The sequence below is a fragment of the Manis javanica genome, chromosome 3, assembly GCF_040802235.1.
Source record: "Manis javanica isolate MJ-LG chromosome 3, MJ_LKY, whole genome shotgun sequence".
In the NCBI taxonomy this organism is placed as follows: Eukaryota; Metazoa; Chordata; class Mammalia; order Pholidota; family Manidae; genus Manis; species Manis javanica.
The window spans coordinates 209,280,181-209,300,852 of record NC_133158.1 but is presented as its reverse complement, the minus strand read 5'-3'; the positions used below and the strand labels follow the sequence as shown (position 1 = coordinate 209,300,852).

Here is a 20,672-nt window from a genome sequence, read left to right as displayed (position 1 = left end):
ACAATATAAAATATAATAGCGATGTACATTTCAGTTAGGTGGTATTGGTTGATTAGTGCCATTCAAATCTACATCCTTACTAAATATTTGTCTGCCTCTGCTATTGCTGAGAAACTGGTGTTGATAAACTCAGATGTGATTATGGTTTTGTCTATTTCTTACTTTTGTTCCGCTTCATTCTGCCTCCTGTGGTTTGAAGTTCTGAGACATATTTAGGATTGCTGTGTCACCTTGATGAAGAGACACTTTTATTGTTGTGAAATAACCCTCTTTGTCTCTCTCTTGTCTTCAAGTCTACTTTGTCTCCTAATAATATGAACTCAGTCACCTTCTTGCGCTGACTGACGCATGTTCCTTTCCTCCATCCTTTTACTTTCCACCTGTTTTGTGCTTGCCCCCAGGACTGCAGGATCAATTTTCCACAGAAAATAGGTTTGCATGTCAAGACCAAAGATGTCATACACACCAAGAGGTATGAAAATGTGCGAGTCACATGGTGAGACTTCCTGGGGAGATTAGAGTGGATTGAAGCTGATTCTGAATATCTTGAGTGAAGGAGGGGTTGTGACATATGGATTGGGTTTTATTGTGGTCAGAGGTGGAGCCAGAGTGAGGGGCTTCTGTGGTTTGGCTTCCCAGTAGAGTCAAGGGAGGGACCCTGGGGACCATCTCACAGATTTGCCTGTATGTCTGCATGAAGGACAAAAGGGGGAAAACAGGGCTTGTAAACCATCAGCAATTCAACTTCCAAAATAGTATCAGCCTTATGATTACATGACTATCTCATGTTCATATGTAAATAAATATGTCTCATAGATTGTACTTGGTTTGAGTCATAAAATCTAGCCCAACAACATCTTCTTTCCAAAGGGAATGTTTAATCCATTTACATTTGATGACATTATTAATTTGGTATATGTTGAAGTCTAACATATTCTTGTTTTTCACTTGTGCAGTTTATTATTCGTTCCTCTGTCCCTCCTGTCCTGCCTGCTTTTGAGTAAATCAAATGTTGTGTGTTATTCCATTTTAATTCCTTTATTAGGCTTTTTACTTACACTTTCAGGTATTAAAATTTTTTTGTTAATGGTTACTCTAAGGATTACAATATGCATCATTTACTTACCCTACTCTACTGTTAACTTTAAACAGAGCAAAGATCAATGTTATTGAAGGAAAAAAAACAGGGGGTTATTTAGAAATTACAGAGGAATTAAAATCTGAGACAAGCAAGCTATGGTGAACCATAGGCAAGTCCAGAGAGATGAAGGGAAGTTAGGTTTTGTTGGGTTTTAGGAGGAAACTGGGGAGGGTTGTTCTGAACAAAGGTTTACTGGACTGGAATAAGAGTTTGAGGATGCCATGGGTTCTCACTGGCTACGTGCAGTGGTCAGTGCATTCTTGCAGGCCCAGAGAGGAATCTTCCTTCCTTTTCTTAAAGGCAGGAGATAAATTCTTATGTGAAAAGTGCCCTTTATCATCAAAATAATTATCTTCCTTCTTTCTGCTGGTTATTCAGGCTGCAAAGAATTCTTTGCATGTAACAGCACCCTCTTCAGGGCTTCCCAACTATATTTTAAATGAAATTTCCTTTATTTTCACACTACTAAGAGTTAATATTGTATTCTTTCACAGAAAATAGAAACATCCTACGACAGTATAATTCTATTTGCTGCAGTTCTACTTATCAGGTCTGCCTAACAAAGGACCCCAAATTTAGTGGCAAAAACAAACATATATTATGTTTGTGGATTCTACAAGTCAGGAATTTGCACAGGGCACCGTTGGGGGTGGAATTGTCCCTGCTTTTTAATATCCAGGAACTCAGCAAGAAAATTTGGGTCCTCTAGGCTGGAATTATCCAGAGGCTCATTCATTTCATATCCAGTCGTTGACTCTGGCTGTTGGTCGGTGTGTGAGTTGCGTCTGTCAGCTTGAGCGCCCACCCACCAGGCCTCTCCGTTTGGCAGGAGGGCTGCATCACAAGGATGCGTGTCCCGGGAGAAAGAGAGATTCGTACTCCCTATGACCCAGCTTTGGAAGTCACTCAGTGTATTTTTTGCCACATTGTACTTGAAAGGCAGCTGCTACAAAGACCAGGCCATATTCAAAGGGAAGGAAATTAGATGCCACCCTTTTATGGAAATAGTTTCAAGGAGCAACTGTGGGCCACCAACTATTGCTGTGGCCATTTTTGAAAAATAGGACTTACCACCGTGTGCCCTCTGGCCACAACTATTCATCCCTCTCATGGGCAAAGTACACTCACTCCTCTCCTGTGGTTCCCCAAAGTCTCAATCTTTTACAGCCTGAGGCTCCTCTCAATGTCCAGATGTTCATCCCCTAAATCAGGCCCAGCTGTGGCTGAGACCCCCTGGTGTCCCCTCTGCATGTACAGTCTATCCTATGTTGATCTGAAAGCTGGAAACTAAAGGGACAAGTTATCTGCTCTCCTACAGCAAACACATCGTGGAAGGACAGACATATGGTACAAACACTGCCATTCAGAAGGGGAGAGGACAGGAGCACGCAGGAGTCACTGGTCCGTGGTGATTCTGAAATGCAGCCAGAAGCTGTGTTCCCAGTTCCTTAGTCCGAGCCCCGTCCTTCTGTCTGGGAATGACTCCCTGGGGCCCAGCCCCACCCTTCAGCGATCTGTTCTGCCCACTAAGCCATCCTTCCTTTGCATAAGAGATGCCCAGCATTTGCTGCGATAGCCTCAGCTGCTCCCTGTCGGTAGGAGTTTGGGAGCCCAACTCATTTGTATTGTCTCTTTCTCCTAATTAAAGCTGGTAGTGTTTCACTGCCACAATTCTCTTTAAAACTTTGTGATCTTTCTATGAACTTATTAGAGATTACATTATTAGACAAAAGCCATACCCTGAAGTTTCATCAAGACACATTCTTCTCTATTTTGGGATTTCTATAAGGCTGCCTAGGGCAAAGCCTTAAAAGTTTTAGAAACTTAATTGTCACAGGAAAATATCTGTAGCATGCTCTTAAGATCCTCAGAGAGCCTTTGGTCTGACTGATTAGTTCTCAGAGGTACTACTTAGATCTTTCTGAGGTCTTAACAGATGATCATGTAATCCCACATTAGATGTGATCTTTGTTCTGATGCCCTTTCTAAATTCGAGAATATTGAAAAGTATGGAAATAGAAACAGATTTTTTTATTAACCCAGTAAATCTATATTTTCTATAGATTTCACTTAAACATGGAATAATTCATTTTTTAGCTCATCTCTCGCCTCTCCCATTTCATGTCTGGAGCTGGAAGAATCCAGGCAGAGCTTCCAACTCCCTGCCTGCAATTCTTCTTACATAATCCAGAATAACAGGCATACTTTATATTTTATACATTACCACAGGCAACATTGTTGCAAAATTTTCTACCAATATGTAAAAAGGTCCTTTTTCTTCCACTTTCAGGACTATTTGTTCTGTTAGGCCTCTACTTGACAGCTTCCTGAAGAGTCACTTGATTTCTGTGAACAGTGTTTCCGAGGCCCTTTACGTCTTCATTAACACCCTCCCCAAGGTCCTTGCGGCTTCTTCCCACTGCCTGGTCCCTAAGCCACTCCCACATGTTTTAGATTAATTTGTTTGTTTGTTGTTTAACCCAAAATTGAGGTGCATAAGCAAGCATTTATGATGTCATGAGTTCTGTGGGTCGGGAACTTGGACAGGACATCGCGGGGGTAGCTTTCTTTGCTTCTCAGTGTTCGGCACCCCGCCGGGGAACTTGAAGGCTGGGATCTGGGAACATCTGACTGATCGTTCATGCACACACCTGGCAGTTGATGCTGGTTCTTGGCTGGGGCATTAGCTGGGGCTATGAGCTGGCACATTTACGTGTGGGCTCTCCAAGTGGCCTGGGCTTCCTTACTACATGTTTTCAAGAGTGAGTACCCCTGGAGAGAGAGCCAGGTGAGAGTCACGTGGCCCTTTATGACTGAGCTCTGGAAGTCTTCCGGCATATCTGTACCAGTGAGTGTACCCACTGGCCTGAATTTACATAGGTGACCGAGTGGTGACATGGAGCGGCTGATGCCATTGGAAGAATTTATTCCTTACAGTTTCCAGGAGAAGGGGGTATGCCATGCCGTGCCATGCAGGGCCACAGGGGAAGCACCAGGTTGGGCTGGAGGCAGAGGGGGCCGTGAGGACAAAGCCTGGCTGAGGGCTTCCTTCGCCTTTTCTGTGGGAAAGACAAGGCAGGTGGGGGAGACAGCTTAGCACTGCAGAGCTCAAATGCTGTCAGCGGGCTCTGGGGTACCGGGGTGGTTGCTAGTTGTCTGTTACCTATTCCAGCACAATTTAGGGCAGGGCAAATATTGGCTTTTGTGTGAGTTAGATGAAGGAGGTGCTTGGGAATATGCCCTCAGGGTTGGTTAGTTTGCATATGAAAAGCATGTTTCCAAGTGGGTTTTTTACTCTCTGGGGACCTAGCTAGCCCTCTGCCTGCCAACAGGCCCCCAGATACATCCAACCATCATGAAATAAAAAATGTAATTCATATAATATTTTTTGCCACATTCTAGTTATTGAAGAAGTCACAAAAGCCAGCTCATGTTCTAGGAGGTGGTAACTGACTCCAACTTTTGAAAGAAGTATAAAAGGTCCAGACAGGCATGTGGGATGAATATTGTGGACATTTAAAATATAGTCTATGTAGGCAAGCATTTTGTAATGTATATAGTTGTCGAATCATTACATTTTACACCTGAAGCTAATATAATATTGTACATCAACTATACTTCAATTGAAAATAAGTAAAAATACAATCAGCTATGCCTGTCCTTTCGGTCGTGGTTGTCGAGTATTTTTTCTGTGCATATTATAAACTCCACAATACTGTGCAATTTATTTTGCTTTAAATAGTCTTTTGTGTTTTAAAGAAATTAAGAGAAAGGAAAGGTAACATTTCATATTTATTCTCTCACTTTCCTTCCTTCTTGTCAATCCATACCCTGGCACCAGTTCCCCGCAAACTGAGGAACTTTATTTAGTATTTATTGTAGAGAGTGTCCGCTTTAAAAAATTACCTTGGCTTCCATTTATCTGAAAATTTGGGGCAATGGGAAGTCTTATAGGTGTCTATTTTAGGAAGGAACCCCAATTAGTCTCATTTTGTCCAAAGTGGTAGTCCTTGGTTTATTTGTCCTTTAAGCTGTTGTCACTGGGGGCTCCTCCTCCATCTGTTTATTTCCTCTGCAATTTATTTGTTGAAGGAAACAAACAGACACATGTGTTTGCTTGACGAGATTCAGTTTCGATATTTGCGGCAAGACTACTTCATGGTGGTGGTGTGTTGTTCTACCAGGAGTCACATAGTACCTGGTGGTCTCTTTTTGTGATATTATCAACTGTTACGCTGAATACGTACGTTCATTGGCTCCTTAGAGGTGCATCCTTTTTATAGTGTAGAAAGTTGAGATCATCATATGTATTTGAATTTGGTAGCCTGATTTTTACACCTAACTATATAGAATAAGACTTTTACTGGGGGTTTTGGGGTCTAAATTAGAGGTTCTTTCACTCCAGACAAGACCATTTAAAAAAATTCTTTTGATTGAAATGAAATAGGAGTCAGTAGATACCAGGAGACCTGCCCTTTATGCCCATTATTTTGCATGCCCAACATACCCTGCACTTCGGCCCTTTGTCTGTGAGTGGCGGTCTGACCTCATTCAAATCGTGTCTGCGTCAGGTGTAGAACTTCCATTTTGTGATTGGGGCAGGGTGACGGGTTTACCCCAAATCTTCAGTTCAACCTCTGCCTGTGACAGGGTGACTGTGTGAGATGAGGAAATGTCTTAAAATATTTTATTATTTCACTGATGGCAAAAACTAAAGGCCTACTTGTTAACTTAATTATGATCCTCTTTCATCTTTTATTTCAGGTGCTGATGGGAAAAGATTCCCTCTAATCTCCTAAAAATGTATATATATATAAAACTAAATATATCCTGTAATATTTGATTATATACTGATTATCTGTGTCTGTCTATCTCTCTATCTACCAACTATCAGCTGTCTATCTCTCTTTTGAGTTACCTGTTTATCTCTCAAGCTTATCCCCTGGAAAGGGCCTGAAGACTGGTCTTGCGTGGTTTCAGAACAAGGGATAATAATTTAGATTGTTGACTGGCCCACCCCCTGCCTTCCACTCCAAAGGTTCAGGCCTCAAAGTCTCAGTCCTGAAGCCCCAGAGAGCACACGTCTGGCTTTACTCTTCCTCCCTACGTCATGAACAACACAGTTTGAACTGTGCAGGTCCACTTATACATGGATTTTTTTCCCATAAATATATTGGAAAAATATTTTGAGATTTGTGACAGAAAATATTTTCTCTAGCTTACTTATATGAGAATACAGTACATAATACCTGTACTGCACAAAACGTGAATTGACTTAATTTTATCAGTATGGCCTCTGGTTCATGGTAGGCTGTTAGGAGTTAAGTTTTTGGGGAGTCAAAAATTATATGTGGATTTTCAACTGCCCGGGGGTGGCAGCTCTAACCACCCCCTCACGTTGTTCAGGGTCAGCTGTAAAGACATTTTACTCATCATTGATGACAAAGTGAGTTGGTTCACTTGAAAATGAATACTTCCTCCTAAAGTAAAGAAGAAACAACAGAGATATGAAGAACAAAAGACAATATTCAGTGTTATGAGTGGCAGTTCTGTTTGATTCTCAAGAGAAGGAAAAATACCTATGTTTTGGAATTGTGGTTGGAGGAAGCTCATAGTCTCCACGAGGTGATTAGGGATCTCCCTAATGGCAGGTATTAAAAACCATTCTTAGACACCATTTGAAATGACTGTACAAAAATTTCTACAGGTTTATTAAAGTTTACTTGACACTCCCATGAATGGTGAGCATTTATGTTGCTTGCATTTTGTGATATATTTATACGTCACCGAGATGAACACCTTCAATGTAGTTTTCCATATTGTAGTCTCTGGTGCAGGAAGGTGCTCGGAGGTGGTGTCCCTGCTGCGCCAGAGAAGTGTCAGGATCTGCCATACTGGTATATCCCCTTTTCCGGATTGTCTATTCAATCTGTAGTGTATGATCCTTTGATTAAAGTCACTCAGCTTTGCCATATATTTATTCATTTCCCAGTTTGCTACTTGCTTTTTAGGGCTTTTGAAAAATCAGGTGTTAAATTATTTTATTGGAGTTTTAAAAATGTATTTGTGTGTTTAGGGAGTCCTACGCCGCTCAGAAATCAGATGTTCATTTATATCTTCCTTCTTTCCTTCACCTCCTCTCTTTCTCATTCTCTTTCCTTTTAAAACATTTAACTCTTTAATCTTTCTCGAATTGCTTTTGGTTTATGATATGAGAGAAAGACTTGTATGCAATTTTCTTTTGTTAGTCAAACATCTCAGGGACTTTTACTGAATAATTGAAATTCTTAAAAGGTGGAGAGCTTTTTCAAAGACCACAGCTTTTGAGTTGCGAGTCCATGGCTCCTGGCCATCCAAGCCTCAGGGGAAAGAAGTGCTGAGAGATTAGTTTTGGTATTTCAAAAGGCCTATCAGAAATCAGTTCATCCTTTAGGAAAACATACTTTATCCATGATAAAACTCAAAATATTAACTGCCTTTTTAAAACTTTTGATTAGAATTTTACCAATTCAACTCAGCATAACTGAACAAACATTTATGAAGCACCTGCTATGTACCAGGTTCTATTCAAGGCCCTGGGTTCTTTGTGGCAATAACATTAGTTATTTCTGGGAAAGACAAATAGAGAATAACCAATAATTGAAGTGTCATGAATAAAGTCTTTAAAAACCTGAGGTCAATGGAGGAAAAGTAACAAAGTGGGAAAGCACTATGGCACTTTTTGCGGTCACGGGCTGCGTCTGCTGCTTTCTGCATACTCGGCGTCTAGCTCACTGCCTGGGACCTGGGAAGCACTCCGGTGACTTGGTGAATGAAGTGGAAAGGCAACTCTGGATGCTGAAAGGGGCTGTGAACCACAGCGCTTCATACTTCTTTTCTCTACTGGTAGTTTTCCACTTCTTTGGGAGGCAGTGAATCGAAATGTCATGTATTTGCGCATATTTTTCTAGAGATGATTCATACTTTTTATCAAACTCAGAGACGATTTTATAACTGCTTTCCCCTCCCAATCAAGAAACATTGTCCTTACTGAAATATACTCCTTTGAATAGGATTTTGGAAAAAAAAAGTATTTTATTCACTGTATCATTCCTGAAGACCTTGATTTCAGGAAGCCAGTGGGTACATTTTTTAAATAGAGAAGTATTACTTGGTTTCTTCGAGGAGCTTGAAAAAGTGCTTCCTCCTTTCCCAATACTTCAGAAGTTATCGGTGCAAAAAGAAGCCCAGATAGAGCTAATAAATTCACCAAATTGATTAATCAGTCGGAAACATCACCTATTCTTGTGGGTTCTGGGTGACTTAACAGCCTAGTATTAACCGTCTTTGTCGGCTACTGACATCGTACACGTCTGTGGGAACAGACCCTGGCGGTGCCCCCGCCACTCATGCGGGGGATGCAGGAGCCTCTGGAAAAGATCAAGCTAGGTTTCCGTCAGGTCTGCCTGGGAAAACTGGGCACATCACAGCCTCGCAGCCATCCTGGGACATCCTGGGTGGGCTCTCTCAGGGTGGTCCCCTGGGCACTGGCTTTTCTGGGCATGGCAACCTCCCAGTCATGCTGGAATCACTAGTCTGTGTGCACACACACACACACGCACGCACACACGCGCGCGCACACACACACACACACACACACACACACCTGGTGACTGCTGTACCAGGAGCAATGGATGGTTCTTATAAAAAAACAAAAGCAAAACTTAGAAAATAGAACTCAGAACTGAAGTTTTGCAGAAACTATGTGGTCTGTGATATGCAGATGCATCTTCCAAATAAAGGAAAAAAGTAGAAAAATAGGCTTTTCATATTATAATCAGGTTTTGCCCCAAAGGCACTGCCTGGAGAAAACTTGAGAGACTGAGCAGGCCACCTCCCGTCCTGTGCGGGCTCTCCACGCCAGTACCGAAGAGGACGTGCGAGTAGCCACTAGATGGCGCCCCAGCCCAGGAAAATAAGCCCATCTTGGCAAGGAGACATTTTGGTATTAATGCCAATATCCTGGAGGCAAATTAACACAAGGCCCATTGATTCTTCGCCTAGACTTTTCAGTTTCTACTAGAATTTCCTTTTCTCTGCCACACGATACTCAGCTTTTTCCTTTTTAAGGAAAAACAAAAAGCAGGCAGCAAAAAGAGATACTGATGTTCTCTAATTTATTTCACTGTGTTCCTAAAGAGATGTGAAACTCATTAATTACATTCACACAGTTAGGGAAACGGCTTTTAAATTATTGGCAGTGACTCCCACCACTTTTGCTGTGTACTGGAAAGAGCCCTCCATGTGCAGCTGCCAGAGGCGGTGTGGGGACCTGGCTCGCCGGGCGGTGGCATTAGCCAGGTCTCGGGATCTCAGTTCACTCCCGGAGGGTAAACAATGCTGACCTTTCTAGTTATAAAAAGAGACGCGGACCTTTATTTGCCGGTGATGCAGGCTGAAACATTGATTGGTGAAACCAGATGTGGAATTTATTTTAAAATATTCTGGGGCAATAAAACGGGAATCGATGAAAGAAAGGCTAGCAAACTTTGAGAACAAGTAAGTGTTCATACGCTCGTGTGCCTTCTCCTGTGTATGTTCAGAATGTTCTGTAACAAAAGATTAGAACAGATTCTTCTAGTCTGAGGCTGAGTAAGGAGTGAGATGCTGAAAGCACTGAACAGTTGTGAAGTACGTCTTTTCTGGCCCTCAGTCGTCTGTATGAGGAGGGATTTAGACTAACTGAGCTGTAAGACCCTGTCAGCATTTAATTTTTATGACCGTCTAATGCCAGCCTTTCTTGTAAGGGGCACACATCCTCAGTCAGGCCTCAGCTCTGCTAGGAGAGGCCTTCCTTGGCCACCTTATCTCCACTCTAGCCCTACCACCTCGCCATCAACTTGACATTTATTTTCTGCATAGCATTCATCATTACCCGTTTTAAAGACTGACTGTGCCCCCCCAAATCCGTATGTCAAAGCCTTAACCCCAAGGTGACGGTACTTGGAGATAGGGCCTTTAAAAGAGGTCATTTAGGTGAAATGAGGTCTTGAGGCCCTAATCGAGTAGGACTGGTGTCCTAACAAGTAGAGCAAGAGAGGCCAAGGACGCAGGTGCACAGACGGGAGGCCGTGCGAGCACCCCGTGAGAAGGAGCCGCCTGCAGGCCGCGAAGAGAGGCCTCAGCAGACACCGAGCCTGCGGGCTCCTTGATCTGGGACCCCCAGTCTCCAGGACTATGAGAGCATAAACGGCTCTGCCACGATCGGCTCACTCCGTGGTATTTTGTTACAGCAGCCCTCGCAGACCAATATGGCTAGAAATCACTTCTTGTGTATTATTTCTGTTTCTAATCTGACTCCCCAGCCAAAATGTAAACGCCATGGGGCAACGCCTGGCCCACAGTACAGCACCAATACACATATGCCAAATGCACATATGGGTGAGCTTTTACATGCCTTTGACCCACTCATTCTACCTTTATTTATTCTGTGGAGGAATATCCCTTTGTCACTTAGACATGTCCCCTTGAACTGTGAATTTTATAAACGCAGAGTAAATGCGAAGGCATGTGCAGCGTCGAGGGGCGGTGTCGCCACATTTGCTGGCTGGTCTCCCTGCGAGCACCTCAGGGCCCTGAGGAAGCTCCGCTGTGCTGTGGGAACCAGAATGCTCTTCCTCTGGGGATGACACTGGGTTCTACAAAGACACTGCAGCCATGACAGAGTCCCTGTCTCCTGTTTGTCCTGACCTGCTAGGTAATTCTACCAACAAATTATGTCATCAAAAGAATAAAAAAAAAAAATGACTCAAAAACAGGACAGTCCCATGCATGCGCCACTGCCAGGATATTAGTTCAAGTCCCCTGGAATGCAGAAGGGTCTTCTCGAAAGACAAAGACTGTTAATCAGAAATAGTTGCCATTGTCATAGTTTAAGATAATACTTAGTGCTGCGTTTTATTTATGTCTTTCTACACCTTGTTTTAAAAATAAACTTTTAATTTTGGGTTAATTTTAGATTTAGCGAAAAGGAGCAGAGACAGTGGAGCCTTCCCAGATGCCCCACGCCCAGTTTCCCCTAAGGAGACCATCTACATCACCACAGAATGTTTGTCAGACTAAGAAAGCGACATCGGTAGGTGACCCAGTTCTCTTTACCCAAAGGAGGGGCTGGGCATGAACACCCCATCAAATCTCACGTTCATGCAGAAGTCGCTCCCAAGACTTCTATCACAAAAGCGACCTCATGTGCCCCAAGTACCTTTAGGGAGTGCTTCTTGGTATTGAATGTTTTGATGCACAAATACATTCATTTAACTAAGTGGTGCCCTTTTTGGTTTTAGCCCAAAGTCATATAGTTATTAGCTTTCATCTTTCAGAATATAGCAACTAAAGAAATTTTCTTTCCCACCTTCCGTTCTTTAAGCATTTATTGATTACCACACCTGCCTTGGCCTTCACTAGGGAAAGCATTTTGGGGACCGAAAAAGCATAGACTTGCACGCAAGAAAATTAAAACCAAATAGAGAGAGAAGGAAGGCCCATAGACATAACCATAATAAAGGCAGAACGCAAGGGAGATGTTTCAAAATTGACAAACCGATTGTGACTCTTTCCTGTAACACCCTTTGGGGGCCTCCAATTACCTTCAAGATTAGCACGCTTTCCAAAGTCCTCTAAGACTTTTTACTATTTCCGTTCTCATGTCCCGGATACCCACCGTGGAGGACTTTTTTCTGATCCTTGAGTGGCATGCTGCCTTCTCTCGGGGCTGTCCTCCTGTGGTTCGCCTGGCGCTCCTTCACTGTCCCGGCCCACGCTGCTGGTGCGTCCCCTGGTCTCTGCTCTAATCCGAATGGGTTAGAGCTGCGTGCATGCTCTCAGAGCATCCCTAACGGCACCTTTTCTAGCACGGGTAGCGTTTATATGGTGACAGCATTGAACCCATGTGGACCCCATGTCCACATGCTCCCCTGGGCAGGGGCTCCATGCCCTGTTCCTGCCATGCTTCCAGAGCCCAGCACAGCATCTGGGCCAGTGTGTGACTTCAAGAAATGTTGTGGAGTGAGTAAATGAATGAATAGAATGAGAGACAAGTAGATGAAAATGATAAACAAAGCATTTTCTGGGTTCCATAGAGAAAGGGCATTTTGTGGGTGAGACCAGGAAAGGTTCCTGGCGTGGCTGGAGTCTGTGCCATCGGGCAGGAGGGAGAGGCTGAGCTCAGGGGCCTCAACATTTCCAGTGACAATCGGCATGAGCCGGAATGTGGAAGCAGGAGAGAAGGGGCGAGTGGGGGCAGCATCCAGGAACCCCCTTTGGCTAACGTCTAGAACGATGTGGGAGAGAAGAGCGAAGCAAGGGCATATTGATCCGAGGGGGGCTGCCTTACGGGACTGATGAGCGGGCGAGCTCAGTGACCTTCTGATAACTATTTCAGCATGGAGCCGGGCCCCGTGAAGTAGTGAGCTTCCCACCACCACAGACATTTAAGCAAAGACCAGATGACAATCTGTCCAAAAATACCGTGACAGGTTTCCCTACATTGGGTCAGAGTTGGGACTAAACAGAAACGCTAATGTATCCTTGCAGTGTAGGATTTCCTGACTCCATGATTCCTTTATATTTTGTGGATACAGAGAGCCGAAGATCATTCACCGAGGGGGTGACGTGATTACATTCAGCTTCTGGTAGATTAAACCAGTGGAATCGCTTCCTGAAGGAGCTGGTCTGCAGGACTGCGGCTTGGGAGGGAGGTCGGGAGAGAGGCACCGCGCGGCTTTCTCTTGCTAGGGAGAAGAGATGGGCGAACTGGGCGGGCGTGGGGTCACTTAGGGAGAGAGCAGGGAGGAGGGCTGAGGGCCGACGCAGGACGCGCTCACAGGAGCAGGGATGCCAGGGGGGACCCCTCAGGGTCATGAGGCAGTGAGAAAAGCTTCTCACCAAAGAGGTGTTACTCTGTGGGGTCGGGGCACCAAGAACAGGTGGGTGGCCTGTGCACCTTTGAGAAAGCAGTTTCAGATCAGGAGAGATGCCGGTCAGAGGATGTGGGGGCGAGGAAGGCAGTGGGGTGGCCAAGGGGGCTGTGGTGTCCAGACACTGGGTGGTAAAGGGCAGGGGAGAGAGCAGAAGCTTGAAGAAAGAACACGTGGAGGGAAAGGAGTTTGGGTTTCATTTTAGTAGAGAGTAAATATAATCCTGTGGACACGGGGTAAGGAGGGAGGTCCGGAGAGAAGAAGCCGAGGTGGGGAAGCAGAGAGGTGACAGCTCAGGGCTCCAGAGGAGGTGGCACGTGCTAGGGCGGTTGGCTCTGACCAGGCCAGCCCCCAGCTCTGCAGAGCCTGCAGCCCGGGGTGTGGAAGGGAGGGAGGCGAGGACTCAGAGACTCAGGGAGGTTGGGGCAGGAAAACAGGACTCGGTGATCCCAGCGAAGGAGGTCACGAAGTCAGTCCTAAGCGTTGGTGTGGGGCTGGGCCAGGTGTCTCCAGAGAAGTGGATGGGAACCGCGAGAATTTAACAGTCGGCAGGAAATGAATTAAAGGATTACCGAGTGTCCACGGGAATCAGGAGGGCAGCGGGTCTGTGGCTTTTCTTCACTGGGCTCAGGGGCGGGAAAGGAGGAGAGGAAATAAATCAGGCGGCCTGCCCGAGACTGGGCGTCATTAAGAAGGACGATGGAGTGAGTTTGCAAGCATTGGGATGAGTGCTTCCGAAGGGGTCTCAGTGATACAGGCCTTGAAGTAGGGAGGTGGGATTTAGAAAGCTAACACACGACGGTGTGTGTTCACGGCTGGAGAATGAGAATGGGTCAAGTTGCAGTTTGTTTTATTGCATCTGGAATGTATTTAATAATAGTAATGATAATACTAATGGTAACGGTGATAGACACCTACTGAGCATTTCCAGTGTTTCAGATACTGTGCTAAGCATGCTATGTGTGTAATCTCACTTCATAGCAATTCTAGGAGGTAAATCATTAGGATTCTTTTGGCTGCAAGGCACAGAAACCTGACTCAAATCAGCTGAAGCGTCAGGCACCTGCCTGGCAGCAGGTGGGTGTCTGGAAACAGGGCGGAGCACTGTGCAGGCAGCGTGGAGTCTCTTCCTCTCTTTCCCGGGCACACCTCCTGGCACTGCCCTGCCCAGCCCTCAGCCTAGCCTTCCCTCATTACTGTAACGTACCTCCTGTACCCTCCTGGAAAAGAGTGGGCTGGCATTCCCTGGTTTTCTCCTAGGAGCCAAGAAGCCACAGAAACATTTTCCTTGAGCCTTATTGGCATCAGTCTTGGCAGCCCTATAACCAGCCACCCAGCAGTGGGGATGGATCCGGGATTAGCCTAGGGTGGTGGTCCTCAGGGGGCTGTCTCAGATTCCCTGAACCGCCTGTTAAAGCTGGGTGTGGACTCCAGCCCAGGGACTCCCCTGCCACCGGTCTCGGTGGGCCTGAGATCTGGCATTTCTGGCGGGTTCCCAGGTGCTGCTGGTGCCCTTGAGAGCTGCCGGCTCAGAGTCATCTCCTGGGATGACACAGGTGTTGAGAGGTCTGTCTGAGTGCCTTCTCTGAGCCTTCATCATCTCCATTTGTACAGGCAAGGAAACTGAGCCTGGGAGACTGTATGTACCCAAGTTCACTTTGTCAGAAGGTGGCGGGCTCGGATTTGAGCCCGTGCAGCCTAGTGTGAAAGCCTGTGCACTTCACCGCCGGGCAGAAGACCTCAGCAGCTGGGCACGAGATGGCCAGGCAGGCTTTCATTCTACTGTGGAGCTTCTTAAAACCCAGACAAAGGAGCTTAAATTTGAAACCATAGGCAATAGGGAGCCATCGTAGGATCCTGAGGTGGGTGAGAGTGTTATATAACGGAGGTAAAACTTTATTTTATTTTTTTATGCAATTCAATTAGTAGTCATGTTGAGTCTTTTTTGTTCCTGAATTGCAATAGAAATTGACTTCATTCTTTTTATTTTATTTAAAGTTGGATGGAGATCTAACTATGAAATGAAAGGTTTCCCTTCTGTGTGAGTTAGGACTTTCAATCACAAGCCACAGAATCTGCCTCTAGCTGTTTAAAGCAGAAAAGGAACTTACTAGAAAGCCTGTCAGGCAGCTCAGAGAATCATAGGGAGGGCTAGAAAACCAGCTTTGAGGCTAAGCAGCAGGGAACAGTGCCCAAAACCGTGCTGTGCAAACTGGAAATCTCTATTGCTGAACTGGAGACCAGACACTGATGTCACGTTCTGGGCCCAGGAGCACAGACTTCCTGAAATGGCCTTCATGACAGCCACAGCCCCGCTTCTGTGCCAGCAACAGGGTCTGACTGCTTCTGCTGTGCTGCCGTTGGCACCCCAGGGAGAGAGCCCCTCTGCCCTGGAGCCTGGCTCACAGGCACCAGACCCCAAGCGCGGAGCTCGAGAGCCCCCTGGCAGAGCGCGGGCCCCCCTGCCCCTCCCAGCTGCAAGGGAGGCTGGGAAAGGAGGGAGAAGGACATCTTCCGCATCCACTGTGGCGATCAGACTCTGACACCAGACTCCGAAAGTGCTGTGAGCAGAATTGTAATCCCCCAAATTCATGCAGTGAAGTCCTAACTTCGGTACCGCAGAATGGGACTGTACTTGGGGATAGGCTGTTGGGGTGGGCGGGCCTTAATGCAATCTGACTGGGTCCTTGGAAGAAGAAATTAGGACAGGCCAAGAAGATGTGTACACACAGAGCAAAGATCTCGTGAGGACCCAGGGGAAGGTGGCTCTCCGCACGCCAAGGAGAGAGGCCTCAGGAGAAACCACCCCACGGGGCCTTGCCCTGGAACTTCCAGCCTCCAGAGCTGTAAGAAAATAAATGTCTGCTCTTTGAAGGCCCCCAGTCCTTAGCAGTTGTTACCCAGCCCGAGCTGGCTAGCACAGAAGGGACGTGCCCCAGCAGGGGAGAGACATGGATGACAGACGTGCCCTGTGGACCCCCATCCCAACCTGTCTGAGGGTGTTCGGTGTCACTCACAAGAGGGAGTAAAGATTTGCTGCAGGGGGTCTCCAGGAAGAGTGACCTGCAAAACGAGGAGGGAGTATTTTAAGTAGGAAGATGCTGAGGCTATCGAGGGGTGACTTTCCTATGTGCTCCTTCCCTCCACATTGAGAAGCCTGGGAGTCCTGGGTCTGTATGGTCTCGGGAACCTCCGAAACTGGCAGGCCGAGTTGGATTTGGCAAACACACGCACACCTCTGGCAGCCGAAATTCACAAGCTCAGTGGCTTGCACCGAAGGTCTGGACTCCTTCCAGGACGCACCGGTTACCAGCGCACGTGGGCTGCCCTGCCAGTTGTGAAGCTCCCTGGGAGAGCCAGGCGTAAGCACACGCTTTGGCTGAGGGGACCCGCTTTCTGGGTGGAGGTTTGTGGCCTTGGTGTTTGTGCTCTCCCCGCTTGCACATCCATCATCTCTGCCCAGCGTCCTTTCATTTCCTTTTTACAAGTGGGTACCAGCCTCTTGCCTGCACCCAGCCGTGTACAAAGTGCTGGGGGACTGAAGTAGAGGGCCACAGGGCAGGCACTGCAATGTCCTCTTCCCCTCACTGTGAGGGCCTAGTGATTCAACTGGGGAAACGTGTTCATTTCAACATCAGTTAGAGGAAATACCAAGACGGAATCTAATTCAGTTTCTGTCTGCTCCATGGACTCCAACTGATGACACCAGAAGGTCCTATAGCTACCGATGTTCTTTATAAGCCACAACCTAGCTGCATTTGGGTAACTGAATTCTTCACTCAGTTCCTGGAACAAGAGGAAGATGGGAGCCACTGGGGGAGACAAGCAGAGCTGGGTGTGGGGGGTCCGGGTGTGATGAAGATTTCACATGCCACCACCATGCCCATCTCTGGCCTCCTGAGGTCTGAGTTCCAGGCCCTTCAGAGTGGCCTCTCTGGAGTCCCACATCACAGATCTTTGTGGCTTGACCTACAGATGGTCTGGGGCTAATTTTCCTACTAGGTCACATGCTATGTGACCTAGAGTGAAGCCTGTGACCTCTCAGGGTCTGTTTCCCTTTCTGTAAAATGGGGTTAGTAGCACTGACCTGTCTCAGAGAGGCAGCATGGGAGGCATCACTAATAAAACTTGTAAAAGTCTTTGTTCCCTCAAGGCTCAGAAGTCCAGGAAGGAGAGGGTCTGGAGGTGGTGGATGCACCCGGGGAAGGCAGGGATGCGTGCAGTGTGGAGGCTGGCTCTGTGCAGCACAGCAGAGAACCAAGCCCTCTGGCTGTGCCAAGGCTGTTGCAGAAGACCTGCCTGGAGGGACGGGGCAGCTCTAGCCTCTGATGTCCGTTCCTGGCCATAGACCCACTCAGGACATCTGCAGCAGCTTGCAGACGTGGCTTCAGCTTCTTGCACTTTCTGACCACCAAGTCCCAGACTCTTTCCAATAGCACTCAGATGGAAGTTGCATACAAGTCATGAATAAAAGCCCAAACTTGGTCAGGAGTTTGTTTTGGTACAGAGAATAATGGTCAGAAAAAGAGTGCTACAGTCTGCAATATTCAGACAGAGCCAAGCACAGATCCCCCTGGAGGCTGGCCTGCCCCAAGCTGTGTGTGTATGCACATGCGCATGAACTTGTATCTACATGTATGTGTGGATATTGTGTACATGGGTGTCTGTGTGCATGCACTGCACTGTGTGTATCATGTATGTGTGCTCATGTGTGTGCATGTACATGTATGTATGTGAACACATGCATGTGTTCTCAAACCTACCTGGACACACACATGTGTATACACAGGCAGACATGCACATGTGTATAGGTACCTGTGTGCCTGTGTATGTGTGTGCACATGCATGCAGATGTGGGTGTGCATATATGTGCACCTGTGTGTGCTTGTGCACATATGTGTATGTGTGTGTGTTTCTGTGAATGTGCATATTTGTGCATGTGTGTACCTGGGGTGGCTGGAGGGCATGTGCATGTCTAAACATCTTATCTCAGGAGACCTGAGTGAAGGGACTTTACAAGACTGTATCCAAGTCCAGAAAGCCACCCCACCTGGGCCCAGCAAATGTCGTTAATGCTGTGGGCAGGCAGTGGGCGGCAGTGTGTGAGCATTGCATGGGCTTGAATAGGGGCCACTGTACAGGGTGAGGGGAGAGGGCCCAGTGGCCACCTACCTGCAAGGCTACTGTGTCAGCCTTTCCATTCTCAGAAACCTCAAATCATCCAAGTTGGTCAGTTTTTTGTGCTTAATGCCTTAGAAAGTTCACGAATATATGTCAGACAAATTGTATTTTGTACTTTGTATTTATGACAATTAGGAAATACTTCTGAGTTTCATATTATTAAGGTGTTTTTTCAAAATACATTTTTCAGAGTAGCCCTCTGAACCTTATGTTGTTTTCCTTGCTACTTCTTCTACTATTAATAATTGATATCCAGTGCAAGAAGCCCAGGACTAAAAATTGGCCGACTTAGGAACTCAGTCTGTGAGCCAGACAGTTGTGTGTGAACCTAGCAGCTGTCTAGAGCTGGTTGGCCTTTGGGAGGTTACTTGGCCACTCTAAACCTTAATGTTCTCACATCTAAAATAGAGATGCTCATAGTAACAGCCTCACAGGATTGCTGTAAGGATTAAATGAGATATTATTGCCAAGCCTCCCAGCCTGGTGTGCAAGCATAGTTTGCTGTGAGACGCCAAACCCCTCCAAGGGACAGAGGGTCCCCACAAGGCCCCAGTGGCCAGCCTTAGGTCAGGAGCACTGCCTGGAGGTCTGGCAACACAACAATGGGTTCCAGTGGGAAAAGAAAACACAGGGGCCTTTTGCTAAAATATTATGAAGACTTTCAAGATGATGAATCCAGTTTGGGCTTTCATCCAGTGTGGGGTCCTTCTGTGTGATTGCACTGGCTGTATGGCCACGAAGCTGGCTTTGCCTGCAGATATTAACCGTGATGAGGGACCCTGAGCTGGGTGAGGGATGTTGTCACCTGTCCCTTTGCAATGTCCTGAGGGTGGTCGTTTGGCCCGAACCCTCAAAGTTGAAATCAAGCCTAGCAGCAGCCAGCACATATTCTTCTTTCCACCACAGGCATGGGGCCCAGGGTCTGTGGCGGTGTCCAGCTCCAGATGCCTGCTGTGCTGGTGGGGAGGTGGCCCGGCAGGGGACGCGGGCGCTCCGGGTGTGAGCGGCGTCAGGTGAGAGTCGAGAGCCCTCTCCTTACCCAAATCTGATGCTTCTGTCTCTCCGTGGCTGATGCCATCTAAGCGAGCTGCAGAGTGGCCACTCTCAGAATGCACGTACATTCCACAAATGAGAATTTCAAAATGCTTTTGAAATAATTTGCTTTTAAAAAAGTTTGATTTGATTCGAAGCACCAACCTTATTGCAAGAAATGTCAACATTTGTCAGTGAAAGACCTCATAGATTCTTTAAATATAATTTCAGCCATTGTACATTTTTTGGATGGTTGTAAAAATGTTTTAAAATGTGACCTATTTAAGTGAACAAGATTTCTCTTCAATGGTGAACATCAAGAATTCAAGAGATTACCCTGAAGAAGGTTTGGTCAGGAATTGTGCATCGCTATTTCAGCATCAAAGTTGGTTTTAAAAAGATAGGGTCAAAGAAGCAAGCTTGTTTCACACAAAGTCTTGGGAAGTTTTATGTAAAAATCAACATTGAGTATCTACTCTTTTGCTTTGTATTTTATTTTTATCTTAATTATGAAATGTAAATTGTGTGTAATGGATCGTTTCAGATAGCACGCCGGAGGGCTGTAGTTTCTCCCAGTTTATTCACCGTGCGCCATATCTGCAGGATCATTTTCTTCGAGCAACGCAACATGCAACTGTTGGGAAGCACAGAGCAACACATGAGAAGAGCTTCCTGGCATAGAGCAAGCAGTTTAAATATTAGTGATATTGTTAATGTATCATTGTCATCGTCATTTTATAGATTCAAGCATAAAGCTCTGAGCTAGTTGTTAGCAGTTGTGAGTTAGAGGCATGCTTTCATTATAAACTACCTAATGACTCTAAATGAGCCTGTTTATCTTTTTTTTTATGTCTGCTTAAAGCGTAGATTATATTACCTACTCATCTTGCCCAATGTGCAATATTACGAGACTCAAATGAGAGACTTGACATCAAAGACCGCTGAGAAATAAGAACTGTTTTGCTGGTTCTGTTCTTTTTCTTCCTCTAACTCAGAGCTGTTCCATCACATGTGGCTATTTAAATTTAAATTAATTACAATGAAATATAATTGAAAATCCAGTTCGTCCATCCACTAGCCACACGTCCAGTGCTCAAAGCCCCTGTGCTGATGGCTGCCATATTGGACAACTCAGCTTAAATGCTTGTTGTTTCTTAATACAAAATGTTCACCCTCTCTTCCCTGCTTCCTGCTTCACTTGTGGGTCAAGCAGGGAAGCTTTACGTTTTTAAAAGAGTCTTAATCCATAATAGGTATAAAGTATTAAAAAGGCTGAGCTCTGCGTCCCTTGTATGGGAAGATGCATGGCTAGTAGCATACGGACCTTGATTGGTTTGTTTTGACCTTCTTTCCCTCCCAAGCCT

The 20,672-nt window shown here is 46.0% G+C and overlaps 1 long non-coding RNA gene across 1 annotated transcript; it reads left to right on the top strand.

The window, feature by feature from the left end:
* Nucleotides 1-429: 429 nt before the first annotated feature.
* LOC140848255 (uncharacterized) lies at nt 430-20,225 on the top strand. The gene is made up of 3 exons (XR_012128826.1): nt 430-472; nt 19,183-19,289; nt 19,853-20,225. It is a non-coding gene; the product is annotated as an uncharacterized lncRNA (long non-coding RNA).
* The last annotated feature ends 447 nt before the right edge of the window (nt 20,226-20,672 follow it).